The following is a 16,553-nucleotide window of genomic DNA, read 5'->3' on the forward strand; positions in this document are numbered from 1 at the left end:
CATGGATTGCTATATATCTTTGGAAAGCTCTGAATGTCAGCTTTTCAACGCAACTGGAAGCACATCAATTGGACTTCTGTAGCTCAAGTTATAGCCCTTTGAAGGAGGCATGGTCATGCTGTGAGCGCCCATATTTTACCTTAGCGATAATTCTTGCTTCCATCCTCACTTTGCATCACGATTCTGCCCTGCCCTTGGCAAGAGCAGGGCAATGTGTGCTGATTGCCTATTCTCCTTTAATTTGGTCGTGGGCCACGCTTTTAAAAGCGTGGCCTAAGCCTCCAAAGTGTGCTCCAACTTCAAAGTGTGCTCCAAAGCTCTTTTTTCCTCTTTTTTTGTGCTTCTTTGCTTCTTTTTCTTCTTATTTCCTACAAGATTTATAAAATTAAAAGATCAAGAAAATATATCATTTAAGCACAAAAGCATTCAATATTTAAGCACAAATCATCAATTTCTTGTATGAAAAAGCATAGAAAAATAGGTATATGATGACTTGTCATCAGTACACAGATCCTGAGGTGATCCTGTGGGATCCACAGATCCTGAGGTGTCAAGGATTTCTCATCCCTGCACCCTTTATGCGTGTAAAATGCCCTTTGTATGCAATCCTGGCATTTAACGCCAGGCTGCAGCATGTTTCTGGCGTTTGAACGCCACTTCCATGATTGTTTATGGTGTTTAACGCCAGCTCTCCTCAGGGTGTAATCCTGGCATTTAAACGTCAGACTGCTACTTTTTTCTGGCGTTCAATGCCAGCTTTATGCTCTGTTTTGGCGTTAAACGCCAGTAAGCTTCTTCCTCCAGGGTGTGTTGTTTCTTCTACTATTTTTGATTCTGTTTTTAATTTTTGTAATTGTTTTGTGACTCCACATGATCATAAACCTAATAAAACATAAAAGAACAATAGAAATATATATAAATAAAAATTGGATTGCCTCCCAATAAGCGCTTCTTTAATGTCAATAGCTTGACAGTGAGCTCTCATGGAGCTTCACAGATCATCAGAGCATTGTAGGGACCTCCCAACACCAAACTTAGAGTTTGAATGTGGGGGTTCAACACCAAACTTAGAGTTTGGTTGTGGCTTCCCAACACCAAACTTAGAGTTTGACTGTGGGGGCTTTGTTTGACTCTGTATTGAGAGAAGCTTATCGTGCCTCTTTTCCATGGTTGCAGAGGAAGATCCTTGAGCTTTAAACACGAGGTAGTCCCCATTCAATTGAAGGACTAACTCTCCTCTGTCAACATCAATCACAGCTCCTGCTGTGGCTAGGAAGGATCTTCCATGGATGATGCATTCATCCTCATCCTTCCCTGTGTCTAAGATTATGAAATCAGCAGGGATGTAAAGGCCTTTAACCTTTACCAACACGTCCTCTACCAATCCATAAGCTTGTTTTATTGACTTGTCTACCATCTCTAATGAGAATGTGGCAGCCTATACCTCAAAGATCCCTAGTTTCTCCACTACAGAGAGTGGCATAAGATTTATACCTGACCATAGGTCACAAAGAGCCTTCTAAAAGTTCATGGTGCCTATGGTACAGGGTATTAAGAATTTACCAGGATCTTGTTTCTTTTAAGGTAAAGTTTGCTGAACCCATGTATCTAGTTCACCAATGAGCAAGGGAGATTCACCTTCCCAAGTCTCATTACCAAACAATTTGGCATTTAGCTTCATGATGGCTCCTAGATATTGAGCAACTTACTCTTCAGTTACATCTTCATCCTCTTCAGAGGAAGAATAGTTCTCAGAGCTCATGAATGGTAAAAGGAGGTTCAATAGAATCTCTATGGTCTCTAGGTGAGCCTCAGATTCCTTAGGTTCCTCAGTTTGGAACTCCTTTTGTTCAAAAGACGTCCTAGGAGGTCTTCCTCCCTGGGATTCACGTCCTTCTCCTCCTTTGTGCATTCGTCCATATTGATTATATCAATGGCCTTGCACTCTCTTTTTGGATTCTCTTCTGTATTACTTGGGAGAGTACTAGGAGGAGTTTCAGTGATTTTCTTACTCAGCTGGCCCACTTGTGCCTCCAAATTTCTAATGGAGGACCTTATTTCACTCATGAAACTTAAAGTGGCCTTAGATAGATCAGAGACTATGTTTGCTAAGCTAGAGGGGCTCTGCTCAAAATTCTCTATCTGTTGCTGAGAAGATGATGGAAAGGGTTTGCTATTGCTAAGCCTGTTTATTCCACCATTATTAAAGACTAGTTGGGGCTTTTGTTGATCCTTCCATGACAAATTTGGATGATTTCTCCATGAAGGATTATAGGTGTTTCCATAGGGTTCACCCATGTAATTCACCTCTGCCATTGCAGGGTTCTCATGATCATAAGCTTCTTCTTCAGAAGATGCTTCTTTAGTACAGTTGGATGCATTTTGCAATCCATTTAGACTCTGAGAAATCATGTTGACTTGCTGAGTCAACATTTTGTTCTGAGCCAATATGGCATTTAGAGTATCAATTTCAAGAACTCCCCTCTTTTGAGGCGCCCCATTACTTATAAGATTCCTCTCAGAGGTGTACATGAATTGGTTATTTGCAACCATGTCAATGAGTTTTTGAGCTTCTGCAGGCGTTTTCTTTAGGTGAATGAATCCACCTGCAGAGTGGTCCAGTGACATCTTAGAGAATTCAGATAGACCATCATAGAATATATCCAAGATGGTCCACTCTGAAAGCATGTCAGAAGGACACTTTTTAGTCAACTGCTTGTATCTTTCCCAAGCTTCATAGAGGGATTCACCATCTTTTTGCTTGAAGGTCTGAACATCCACTCTGAGCTTGCTCAGCTTTTGAGGAGGAAAGAACTTGGCCAAGAAGGCCGTGACCAGCTTATCCCAATAGTCCAGGCTATCTTTAGGTTATGAGTCCAACCATGTTCTAGCCCTATCTCTTACAGCAAAAGGGAAAAACATGAGCCTGTAGACTTCAGGATCTACTCCATTAGTCTTAACAGTATCACAGATCTGTAAGAACTTAGTTAAAAACTAGTAGGGATCTTCTGATGGAAGTCTATGAAACTTGCAGTTCTGTTGCATTAGAGCAACTAGTTAAGGCTTCAGCTCAAAATTGTTTGCTCCAATGGCATGGATTGAGATGCTTCTTCCATAAAAATTGGAAGTAGGTGTAGTATAATCACCAAGCATCCTCCTTGCGCCTCCACCATTGTTATTGGGTTCGGCCATGTCTACTTCTTTTTTGAGATTCTCTGTAAGGTTTTCTTTGGATTGTTGTGCTTTAGCTTCTCTTAGTTCTTCTTCAAAGTCCTTTTAGGTTCAGGATCTGCTTCAACAAGAATGTCATTATCCTTACTCCTGCTCATATGAAAAAGAAGAGAACAGAAAAGGAAGAGGAATCCTCTATGTCATAGTATAGAGATTCCTTTATGTGAGTAGAAGAAGAAAAGAATAGAAGAAGGATGAGAAAAACTCAAATATAGAGGAGAAGAGTGGGTTCGAATTTTTAGATGAAGAGAAGAGTTAGTAAATGAATAAATAAGTAGAAGGAGGTGAGAGAGAGGAGTTTTCGAAAATTAGAGAGAGAAAATTAGTTAGGTGGTTTTGAAAAAGATAAGAAACAAACAAAAAGTCAATTAGTTAGTTGAAAAAGATTTGAAAATCAATTTTGAAAAGATAAGAAGTTGGAAAAGATTTTGAAATTGATTTTGAAAAAGATATGATTGAAAAAGATATTTTGTAAAAGATTTGATTTTTAAAATTAAAATTGATTACTTGACTAACAAGAAATTAAAAGATATGATTCTAGAATTTAAAGATTGAATCTTTCTTAACAAGAAAGTAACAAACTTCAAATTTTTGAATCAATCACATTAATTGTTAGTAAAGTTTTCAAAATTTTGAAATAAAGATAAGAAAAAGATTTTGAAAATCAATTTTAAAAATTTTCGAAAATAATAAAAAAATTGAAAAATATTTTATTTTTGAAAAAGATTTTGAAAAGATAAGATTTTTAAAATTGAAATCTTGACTTGACTAACAAGAAACAACTTATTTTAAAAATTTTTGACTAAGTCAACCCAAAGATTTCGAAATTTATGAGTAAAATAAGGAAAAGATATTTTTTATTTTTGAATTTTTAATGAGAAAGAGAAAAACACAAATATGACCCAAAACATGAAAATTTTGGATCAAAACCAATGATGCATGCAAGAACACTATGAATGTCAAGATGAACACCAAGAATACTTTGAAGATTAAGATGAACATCAAGACTTATTTTTGAAGAATTTTCAAGAAAAGAAAAACATGCAAGACACCAAACTTAGAAAATTTTCATGTTTAGACACTATGAATGCAAAAATGCATATGAAAAACAACAAAAGACACAAAACAAGAAAATATGAAGATCAAACAAGAAGACTTATCAAGAACAACTTGAAGATCATGAAGAACACTATGCATGAATTTTTCGAAAAAATGCATAAATTTTAAAAACATGCAATTGACACCAAACATAGAAATTGACACTAGACTCAAACAAGAAACACAAAAATATATTTTTGATTTTTATGATTTTATTATTTTTTTGTATTTTTTTAGAAAATTACTTTTTAGAAAAATGAAAACAAAGAAAAATTTTTTGAATGATTTTTGAAAACTTTTTGAAAAGAAAATTATCTAATCTGAGCAACAAGATGAACCGTCAGTTGTCCAAACTCGAACAATCCCCGGCAACGGCGCCAAAAACTTGGTGCACGAAACTGTGATCATCACAATGGCGCCAATAGACTTAGAGCTCTCAAACGTGAATCATACTTTGTCACAACTTCGCACAACTAACCAGCAAGTGCACTGGGTCGTCCAAGTAATACCTTACGTGAGTAAGGGTCAATCCCATAGAGATTGTTGGTATGAAGCAAACTATGGTCACCTTGTAAATCTCAGTTAAATGGAATCAAATGGTTATAATGGTTTTCGAATGTAAAGATAAATAAAGAATAAAATAGAGATAGAGATACTTATGTAATTCATTGGTGGAATTTCAGATAAGTGCGTGAAGATACTGTGTTCCTTTTGAATCTCTGCTTTTCTACTGCTTTCATCCAATCATTCTTACTCCTTTCTATGGCAAGTTGTATGTTAGGTTTCACCATTGTCAATGGCTACCTCCCGTCCTCTCAGTGAAAATGGTCCAAATGCTCTGTCACAGCACGGCTAATCATCTGTCGATTCTCGATCATGTCGGAATAGAATCCAGTGATTCTTTTGCTTCTGTCACTATGCCCAACACTCACGAGTTTGAAGCTCGTCATAGCCATTCAATCCCTGAATCCTACTCGGAATACCACAGATAAGGTTTAGACTTTCTGGATTCTTAAGAATGCTGCCAATGGATTCTAGCTTATACCACGAAGACTCCGATCTTTCGGATTGGAGGCTAAGAGATACACGCTCGTTCTAAGGTAGAACCAAAGTGGTTGTCAGTCACGCGTTCATAGGTGAGAATGATGATGAGTGTCACAGATCATCACATTCATCATGTTGAAGTGCAACGAATATCTTAGAATAAAAATAAGCTTGAATTGGATAGAAGAATAATAGTAATTGCATTAATTCTCGAGGTACAGCAGAGCTCCACACCTTAATCTATGGTGTGTAGAAACTCCACCGTTGAAAATACATAAGTGATGGTCCAGGCATGGCCGAATGGCCAGCCCCCATGAAGGTCTAAAATCGCATATAGTGAGTAAAGATCAATCCAAAAGACTATACGCTTAGTACAATAGTAAAAAAGTTCTATTTATACTAAACTAGCTATTAGGGTTTACAGAAATAAGTCTAAATGCAGAAATCCACTTTCGGGGCCCACTTTGGTGTGTGCTTGGGCTGAGCTTGAGCTTTACACGTGCAGAGGCTTCTCTTGGGGTTAAACGCCAAGTTATAACGTGTTTTTGGCGTTTAACTCTGGTTTGTGACGTGTTTTTGGTGTTTTACTCCAGAATGCAGCATGGAACTGGCGTTGAACGCCAGTTTGCGTCGCTAAACTTGAATAAATTCTGAAAAGCCCTGGATGTCTACTTTCCAACGCAGTTGAGAGCACACCATTTGGAGTTCTGTAGCTCCAGAAAATCCATTTCCAGTGCAGGGAGGTCAGAATCCAACAGCATTAGCAGTCCTTTGTCAGCCTCTTATCAGATTTTTGCTCTGGTCCCTCAATTTCATGAAGAAAATACCTGAAATCACAAAAAAAATACAAACTCATAGTAAAATCCAAAAATGTGAATTTTGCATAAAAACTAATAAAAACATCCCTAAAAGTAGCTAAATCCCACTAAAAACTATCTAAAAACAATGCCAAAAAGCGTATAAATTATCCGCTCATCAATTACCATGGTGGGGTATCTCCCACCTAGCACTTTGGTTTTAAGTCCCCAAGTTGGACTTTTGAGTGAAGCTTGTGTCATGGTGGCTTATGCTTCCACTCATCCTTGAGTTGCCACCTATGTTTGTCCTTCAAGAATCCTCTGGGATCCCAAACGAAGTGCATTAAGCTTCCAAGCAACCTCAAGCAAGACATTGGGGTCTATAATTGTTGGTTATAAAGATGTATGCCCGGATACTACACTTTGGTTTCTTTATCACCCTCTTGTTGATTTTCACTTGTGCCCTTGGATGAACAACCTCTTGAAGCACCTTTGAAGCACCCACTTGAATGTTGAACTCCTCCAAATCAGACCTTGCACTACTTATACTTTGAACTCCATTGCCAGTTAACACCCATTCCTACACTATTTAACACACCAAGAAGAACCTTTAGTTGGTGATCCGTCTCCAAGATAGCAATTTGATGTAGACCTATGAAGCTCATGGAGGATATTGTCACCCACTCAAATTGTCCTTGGGTTGGGGTCATCCTATTAAACTCTTGCACAATTGCTTCCACTTCATGGTTGATCGCCTCTTCCTCACCACCCTTTTCAAGCTTTTTCTTATCTACCTCAAACTCGAGAGAGATGGGTTCCTCAGGATCATTGAGGGGGTTGATCAAAGTGGACAAAAAATCATTGATGATGAAATTCACTTCTTGATCAAACTCTTTCGATTTTCCATTTACCTCTTCCGGTTCACTAGTTCTACCTTCCTCCTCTTTTTGAAATTCTTGTCCTACCTCTTATTCTTTCCTTTGAGGCTCCATGTTTTCCTCCTCTCTATACTTCATCGTTGTTGCTCCACAATCCTCAAGGGGAATGTCTTGATCGCTTGAGCGTAGTAAGGCTAGGTGGTTCACCGCTTCGGCTATGGTAGCCATGAAGTCCTCTTGCTTCCTTCGAAATCCTTCTTGCTCTTGAAAGAATGCTTGAAGGTCTTGTTCTTCTTGGGGGCAAGGGTTGGAAAACTCCACATTGAGGTGGGAGAAAGGGTTCAAAAGTTGGGAGAAGGGTTGTATATGTAGAAGGTGTGTCTTGTGGGTGGAGATATTGAGGCGGTGTGTAAGGGTGTAATGGTTCATATGGTTGGTAGCAATGTGTATTGGCATTTTGGTCCCATGGAGGTGTATAGTGTGGTTGAGGGTTGTGCATGGGGTAACTCTTATATCCTTGGGGTTGATATTCATATAGGGGAGAGTGTGGCTCATTGTAGTATGAGGGAGGTGTTTGCCATGAGTGTTGCTCATACACAATTGGTTCCTCCCTAAATTGATTCTCCCATGAAGTAATCGCAATTTGAATTCATCATACCCTGCAAAATACTCACAACCAAGCTCCAAGCAACAAAGGTGTTAGCTCATAGAGAAAATAGAAAATAAAAACTAAAGACATCAACAAAACAAGAAAGCAAACACCTAGAAATTAAAAAAAACAACCAAATACCCAAAACGTAAGATATTTACACTATCAACATATTCACAACAACCTAAAATATAACACCAATTGCATCCCCGGCAACGGTGCCAAATTTGACGAAGAGGAATTTTTTCCGGTTTAGAATTGATCAAAAGCAAGAATCAATTTGTTGGTAGTATAGTCTAAACCAACAATGAACTCTCTTAATCAAATGTCAATTTCAAAACACAATATAAACCGAGAGTAATTAAACCTCGGGTCGTTCTTCCCTAGGATGCAATTGAAATGTTATACGCTTTCGGTTGTGAGGAAAAGGGAGTTCGGGTTGTGTGGAAATCGTCAAGCCCTATGCATGCTCGGCATCTCCCTCCTTGGTGTCCTCCTTCTCTCCTGGCTCCTTGCCTCTATGTCTCATCCATGGTGGAGTGTCTCTCATCTAGCACTTTGGTTTTAAGTCCTCAAGTTGGACTTTTGAGTGAAGCTTGTGTCATGGTGGCTTATGCTTCCACTCATCCTTGAGTTGCCACCCATGTTTGTCCTTCAAGAATCCTCCGGGATCCCAAACGAAGTGCATTAAGCTTCCAAGCAACCTCAAGCAAGACATTGGGTTCATAATTGTTGGTTATAAAGATGTATGCCCGGATCATACACTTTGGTTTCTCTATCACTCTCTTGTTGGTTTTCACTTGTGCCCTTGGATGAACAACCTCTTAAAGCACCTTTGAAGCACCCACTTGAATGTTGAACTCCTCCAAATCGGACCTTGCACCACTTATACTTTGAACTCCATTGCCAACTAACACTCATTCCTATGCCATTCAACACACCAAGAAGCACCTTTAGTTGGTTATCCGTCTCCAAGATAGCAATTTGATGTGGACCTATGAAGCTTATGGAGGATATTGTCACCCACTCAAATTTCCCTTGGGTTGGGGTCATCCTATTAAGCTCTTGCACAATTGTTTTCACTTCATGGTTGATCGCCTCTTCCTCACCATCTTTTTCAAGCTCTTACTTATCTACCTCAAACTCGAGAGAGATGGGTTCCTCAAGATCATTAAGGGGGTTGACCAAAGTGGACAAAAAATCATTGACGATGCAATCCACTTCTTGATCAAACTCTTTCAATTCTCTATTTACCTATTCCAGTTCACTAGTTCTACCTTCCTCCTCTTTTTGAAATTCTTGTCTTACCTCTTCTTCTTTCCTTTGAGGCTCCATATTTTCCTCCTCTGTACACTTCATCGTTGTTGCTCTACATTCCTTAAGGGGAATATCTTGATTGCTTGAGCATAGTGAGGCTAGGCAGTTTACCGCTTAGGCTATGGTAGCCATGAAGTCCTCTTGCTTCCTTCAAAATCCTTCTTGCTCTTGAAAGAATGCTTGAAGGTCTTGTTCTTCTTGGGACAAGGGTTGGAAAACTCCACATTGAGGTGGGAGAGAGGCTTCAAAAGTTGGGAGAAGGGTTGTATATGTAGGAGTGTGTCTTGTAGGTGGGGATATTGAGACGGTGTGTAAGGGTGTGGTGGTTCATATGGTTGGTAACAAGGTGTATAGATATTTTAGTTCCATGGAGGTGTAAGGTGTGGTGCTTGAAGGTTTGGTGGTTAAGGGTTGTGTATAGGGTATCCTTCATATCCTTGGGGTTGATATTCGTATATGGGAGAGTGTGGCTCATTGTAGTATGAAGGAGGTGTTTGCCATGAGTGTTGCTCATACACAATTGGTTCCTCCCTTAATTAATTCTCCCACTCCATGAAGCAATCCCAATTTGAATTCATCATGCCCTACAAAATACTCACAACCAAGCTCCAAGCAACAAGGGTGATAGCTCATAGAGAAAATAGAAAACAAAAATTAAAGGCATCAACAAAACAAGAAAGCAAACACCTAGAAATTAACAAAAACAACCAAATACCCAAAAAGTAAGATATTTACACTATCAACATATTTATAACAACCTAAGATATACCACGAATTGCATTCCCAGCAACGGCGCCAAATTTTTATAGAAGAAAATTTATGCCAATTCGAAAAACTAGATAAAGTAATTCTGTTGTGAGTATAGTCCAAACCGGAAATGGATCCTCTCAATCAAAATTCAATTCAAGATAATGTCACAATCCAACACAAAATTAACCGAGAGTATTTCGACTCCCGGGTCGTTCTCCCTAGGAACTAATGCCAATGAGCGCACAATTTTGGTTGCAAGAATATAAAGGGGGTTCAATGATGAAAGCAAACAAAATAAAGGAATTAAAGAACAAAACAAAATTGCAATTGATAAACTAACAAAGGAATAAAAGATCCATGTATGTAATATGAACAAGTAAAACTCAAAATTGATGGAAAAGTGGTTTAAAATATAAAAGAGACCTTGACTTGGGATGAGTTATGGAATCCCTTCCTTGCCATAACAATAACTATGATAATTATAATGGATTAATCTCACTAAGTCAACCCTTAACATCGAAGGATAAGTTAAGTAAGCATAATTGTTATCAATCCACAAATCCTAGCTAACTTACTAATTACCTTAGTAAAAAGCTAGCGTTAGTAGAAACAATAACAACTAACAACCCAAGAATTATCACTAAATGTTGGACATTATGGCTCTTGTACTCCACAGACTCATTTTTCCCAAGTCAAGGGGTGAAAATTACCCCAAAACTAAGATTGGCTTTTCATCAAACACATAGAGGGCTTAAACATAAAACATGACAAAATTGGAAAATTAATGAAAGTTATGCACCATAAATGATAACAAGAAACCAAGGTAACTCATAAAACATAAAATAAGCATCAAACATCAAATTAACCAACTAGAAATCCAAATTTGCAAACTATGCATATATTGACAAGAGAAATTGAAATAGATGAATGTAGAACAAGTAATGTAATTAAAAGAGAAAATTAAGGAATACTTACAATGGGAAAGAACAATCCAAAAGTAAAACTTGAACTATAAAATTCTACATTGAAAACCTAATTAAAACCCTAATGAACTAGAGAGAAAACCTAAGCTAACTACCCTAAAACTACTCCTAAAATGTGTTGTTCCTATCTAATGGTGAGCTCTTGAAATGTGTTGAATCCCCCTTCATATAGCACTCCAATTCAACCTTCATGCCTTTCAAAATGGGGCAAAAGGCCTCAAAAAATGCGCTGCACGTGTTTCATTAATGAAATCACGTGTGCGTCCGCACACTTGGTTGAAAGTTAACCTATGCGTACGCACAGGTACTCATGCGCACGCACACATGGAAATTATCGCTTGTGCATATACACGCAGGGGTGTGCGTACGCACACTTCGCTGTGTGTGCTTTCCTTGTTTTCTTCATGTTTTCTCCCTTACACATGCTTTCTTCCACTTTTGGCCATCCATTCTTGCCTAAATGACCTGAAATCACTCAACAAAACATATCACTGCATCGAATGGCATAAAAGTGGAATTAAAATAACTCATTTAGGCACAAAAATGCATGTTTTCACATTTAGGCTCATTTTAGGGACAAAACACAAAAATATACTATTTTGGGTGCTTAAGTGTGACTTCATGTGCTAGAATCCATCCAAATTGAGTCAAAATATACCATCAAATATGGACTCATCAATTCTCCCACATTTAAACAATAGCATGTTCTCATGCTAAACCAACAAGGAAAATGATCAAAACTATAGTTTCCTATATGATTGGTGAAAACAAACAAACAAATTCCCAAGCAAGTATATAGACATATAGGGCAAAGCAAGGACATAATCCAATGCAAGCGAAATCCAAAGAATTGATTCAAGTTTCAAAATGAAGCAACTTGCAAGAATGCATAATAAGAGATGTGGAAACATAGAATTGAGTAATTGAATCCTCACTAGGTGTGTATACACTCTAATCACTCAGTGTCTAGGGTCAATTCACTCAAATCTCTTTCTAATCATGCTTTCGAAGATTTACTTTTCATCTAACAATCGACAAGTAGTTGATGCATGAATGCAATTATCATGAGGACTTATTAGGGTTGTAATGGGGTTAGGATTAAGGTAGGATAAATATGGCTAAGTGGACTAAGGGATTGAATCTTTGATTAGCTCAAGTATCTCATTCAACCTATATCAACCAAATCACAAAAAAATACATTCTAACCACCCATTACTTTTTTTCACACACATTCATGCCTTAGCATTATATATATATATATATTTTTTTTTTTTTCCATCCCAATTTTTTTCTATTTTCTTTTTTTCTATGACAAATGCATATGGTTAACGCAAATTGATACATGAATGTGCACCCATTTTCCAAAATTTTCTTTTTCAATTCATACCCAACACAAACTTTTTCATTCACAACCAATGTTTCCCAAAAGTTTCTCCCACACTTAAATGAAACACACTCTTCAACCTAAGCTAATCAAGGATGCAATTCAAGGTGAATCATGGTTTTACGCTTAGGGTTTTGATGTGGTTACAATTAGAACAAAGAGGTTTAACAAGCTCAAAGGGGTTAACAAAGGTAGATGCAAGGGTAAGTCCATATGGGTGAGTGAGTTTAATACAAAAAAATGGCCTCAATCATGCTCAATGCAATTCAAAACATCAATCGTTGGAAATAAAGAATCAAGAAAAACCAAGATTACAATTATAAAAGAGACATATCACACAATGAACAAAATTTGTGGTTATAATGTGTAACCACTCATTAAGGCTTAACAACTCACAATATTGTCTTGTTCTATCTCTCTTCTATATTCCCTAAAAATCATTCAAGCAAGTTTTTTAAAAAAAAAATTTTCCAAATCAATTCAATAGAATGCCCTTGAAACAAAATTCTTGAAAATTTTTGTTGTTTTTCACCAAAGTTATTTCCTATATATATGTATGTATGTATGTAGTGATGGATGCAATTTCAAAATCTTTTCTAGTTCTATTCCTAATTTTCAACATCGCAAAAACTAACATGAACAATTAGGACAAAATTAAACTAGGCACTATGCGATTCATAACATCCAATCCCAAATTCTATCTATAAAATATATACCATGCAAAAGATGTAAAATGCAATAGATATAAACTATGAAAAAATGCAATGCAACAATCAAAAAACACTCCAAATATCTACAAGAAACATAATAAAAGAAAACAAAAATAGAGTGCAAAGTGTTCAGAAAAGAAAATTTACGCCCCAAAAAATGGTGAATCCTCCCCCACACTTAAACGTTTGCATGGTCCTCCATGCACGAACACGATCCGGGGGGAAATGTGTCTCTGAAGAGCTCCACCTCCAGTTGGCGGATGCAGGGGCTTGGGTTGCATAAAAATTGCCAAGTTCAACGTCTTCTTGGCATCTCCATCCTCAGTGTTCTCCTCCTCTACCGGTTCCTTGCCTTCATGTCTCATTCCTCAAAATGAATGAATAAGGTATAATTAGGAATCATTGGGCAAGTAGCACAAAAAGGTAAAGGAGGGAGTAAATACATTGTATACTTGGAGATAAAAGAAAACAAATAAACATTTAATTGAGGAAGTTTGCATAGTGGTGTGGTATGATGAAAAAATGAGCCGTGTGTGTATTCCAATTATGCACGCGGTTAGGATACACACAACGACCGGTTAAAATGGCATTCACACAATCAAAAAGTAAGCATGTGTTCCTCAATTAAATGGCCTAAGATGCAAGTAATGAATGATCATCAATTAAGTACAAGCAAACGTAGGCAACTACAACAAGAGTAAATTGAATTTAGAGAATCTTGGATATTGAAGTTGTGCAAGTAAAAGCGTATAATTGGTATAGATTAGCACAATAAGCAATAACCAATCCATTAATAAAAGGAGAACTCCTTATTCATCATAAAACATAAAGAAAAATGTCACATGATAAAGATACTTGTTACAAAAAGTGACAAGTTTGATAAAAATCAAATTAAGTCACTCAAACAAATGCAAAGCATTAACAAGGAGCAAGTATTGGTCATGTGATGAATTTAACTTCAAAAATCATGATGAAAAAGTAATTTCAACTCAATTCACTCAATTCAATGCACTTACATAATTGATCCTAGTGGTATAATCAAAACATGAGTATTCAAACCCACTAGGTAGTAGTAAATTAAAGCAAAGTATAAGTGCATTGATGAAATTAAAGCAACCCTATCAACATCAAACAAACGCTTGCAATTTATTTAAGTAGCAACAAGTAAACCAAAACTAATATAACTACTAGAGTGAAAATAAAGTGCAATAAAGACTAAGTAAAACAAGTAGAAAACATGGAAAAATCAAGAAAGGAGAGGGGTGGAGGGAGTAGGAGTGCGTTTGGGCTCAAATGGAAGAAAAATAAAAATTTTGCCCAAAACAGCACTTGTGCGTATGCACAGGTATGTGTGCGTACGCACACTAGGTGAAAAGTGGGAGGTGTGCGCTCGCACAAGCTGTGCGTGTGCTCCAAGCAGAAAGGGAAACAAGATGTGTGTGTACGCATAAACGGGTGCATACGCATAAAACACTTTTTTCTTTTTTAACAAGGATCATGTGTGCGTGCGCACATACCTACATGCGTGCGCACAGGAACAAAAAGGGTTGGGGTTCACGCGCACAAGCTGTGCCAACGCTCCCACCAGAAGGGATGCAAGTTGGCGTGCGGACGCACAGGCCTGTGCGGCCGCACAGAGAGTGCGAAAAGAAGGTTGCGTGCGTACGCACAATTGCTTGCGCACGCACAAAGTGCAAGAACATAGGGATGCGCACGCACAAGGGGTGTGAGTGCTCCAAACAGAGGGCATATATACGAGTGTGCGTACCACGGGTCGGTGCGCACGCACAGTGTGCAGAATTTTGTTATTGTGTGCGTGCGTACAAAGGTGTGCGCACGCACATGCCTTATTTTTTTCCAAAATTTTTCTTCAATTTCTAGGGCACTCTACCTTAGCTCAACACAAAATTCAACCCCAAATCATTCAAAAATCCATAAATGCATGACCCATATGAAAATTAACCTACCAAACATCAAGTAAACCAACCTAAGCTAGCTAAAATAAGCTAAGATAGAAGAAAACAAGACTATAAGCAAAGAGAAAGGGTAAGAAAGATGTTACCATGGTGGGGGTGTCTCCCACCTAGCACCTTGGTTTATAGTCCTAAGTTGGAATTTTTGAGAAGATCCTTGTTAGGGTGGCTTGTGTTTCCACTCCTCCTTGAATCTCCATCCAAACTTGCACTTCATAGGTCCACCGGGATCCCATATTCTAGTTCCCCGGTCATCTTCTTGTTGATCTTTATGCTTCAAGCCGGATGGACAAGCTCTCAAATGACTCTTGAAGCCACCCAAAATTCTCTGGAAATCACCCAATTGTGCTTCACACCGTACTTGAACTCCAAGTCTTGAATTGATTTTCTTGAAGATCCTTGGACTCTTTTGACAACCAATACACCTTTCTCTACCATGTACCAACCCAAGAAGGACCTTGAGTGGGTAGTTCGTCTCCAAGATAGCATATTAGTTGGGGCCAATAAAGCTCATAGGTGATATTGCCACCCACTCAATATGTTCTTGGTTGTCAACTCCTTCCTCACCAACTTCCTCCTCCTCTTCCCCATCACTTAAGTCATAACAAGGAGGTTGTGAAAAGTTTACCTCCATGTCTCTCTTAAACTCAATGGAAAGAGGCTCAATAGGGTCATTGAGGGGATTGATCAAGGAGGACAAAAAATCATTAATGATGGAATCCTCATCTTGATCAATCTCCCTCATATCTTCCTTTCTCTCCCCCGGTTCACATACTACCTTCTCTTCCTCTTGTTGCTTGTTATGCTCTAACTCTTCTTCTATCCCTTGTGGATCCATGCTCTCTCCTTCACTACATGCTTTATTTGACCCTTTACATTCCTCAAGAGGAATGCCTTGATAGCAAAGGAGTACCAAGCGGTTCACCACTTCGGCCATGGTTGCCACAAATTGCCCTTGTGTCTTTCGGAATCCTTCTTACTCTTGAAGAAAAGCTTGAAAGTCTTGATTGTCCTGGGTCAAGGGTGGAAAAGCTTCACATTGTGGTGAAGAATGAGGTTGATAAATTGCGAGATAGGTCGTATATGTGGGAGGTGACTCATATTGGCAAGTATCTTGGGGTGGTGTGTAAGAAGGTGTATGATGCTAGTGGTGTGGTGATTGAAAATACGGTGTGTAACATCCTCACTACCAGAAAGTCACGCTTCCGGCTGCTCCACTCTGATAGCAAGAAGTATTATGACTACTTTATATACTTAATATTAAAATAGGAGCCTGTGACTTAACACCTTATCGCTGATTTCTTTGAAAATCGGAAATAAATACTTTATCTTAAAAAAAACAAGCAGGCATAGATTCATATACAAGACTTCTTACATAATTTCTTATAATAATACATATATAAAACATACAACTCCTATCCCTCTTACAAAATTGTAATAACAAAGTCGAGGGAAGAAAATAATCTAATCAATACAACAGCATATAAACTAAACGCAGTACAACTCTCCTTAATGCTTCTTCATCCAATTCTTGAAAAGGTAAAGCTGTAAGGGGTGAGAACCTAACCACACGGTCTCACCACGAAGTTTCAAAGTTGTCATAAGAAGATATTTAATAAGAAAACTGTTTTCAAGCTCAGTGATTATCATTGCCTTATGAATCTTTTAAAAACCAATAGGTAAGCGTTCAAAACCTTTTTAAAGAACTCATGTTTAATCTTTCAGAAATCTGAAACCTT

General features: G+C 37.9%; 1 non-coding gene across 1 annotated transcript; it reads left to right on the forward strand.

Moving 5' to 3' along the window:
• Positions 1-2,686: 2,686 nt before the first annotated feature.
• LOC127746027 (small nucleolar RNA R71) lies at positions 2,687-2,790 on the forward strand. The gene has a single exon (XR_008007648.1). It is a non-coding gene; the product is annotated as a small nucleolar RNA R71 (small nucleolar RNA).
• Positions 2,791-16,553: the final 13,763 nt, after the last annotated feature.

This window comes from Arachis duranensis, chromosome 3, assembly GCF_000817695.3.
Source record: "Arachis duranensis cultivar V14167 chromosome 3, aradu.V14167.gnm2.J7QH, whole genome shotgun sequence".
Taxonomy (NCBI): Eukaryota; Viridiplantae; Streptophyta; class Magnoliopsida; order Fabales; family Fabaceae; genus Arachis; species Arachis duranensis.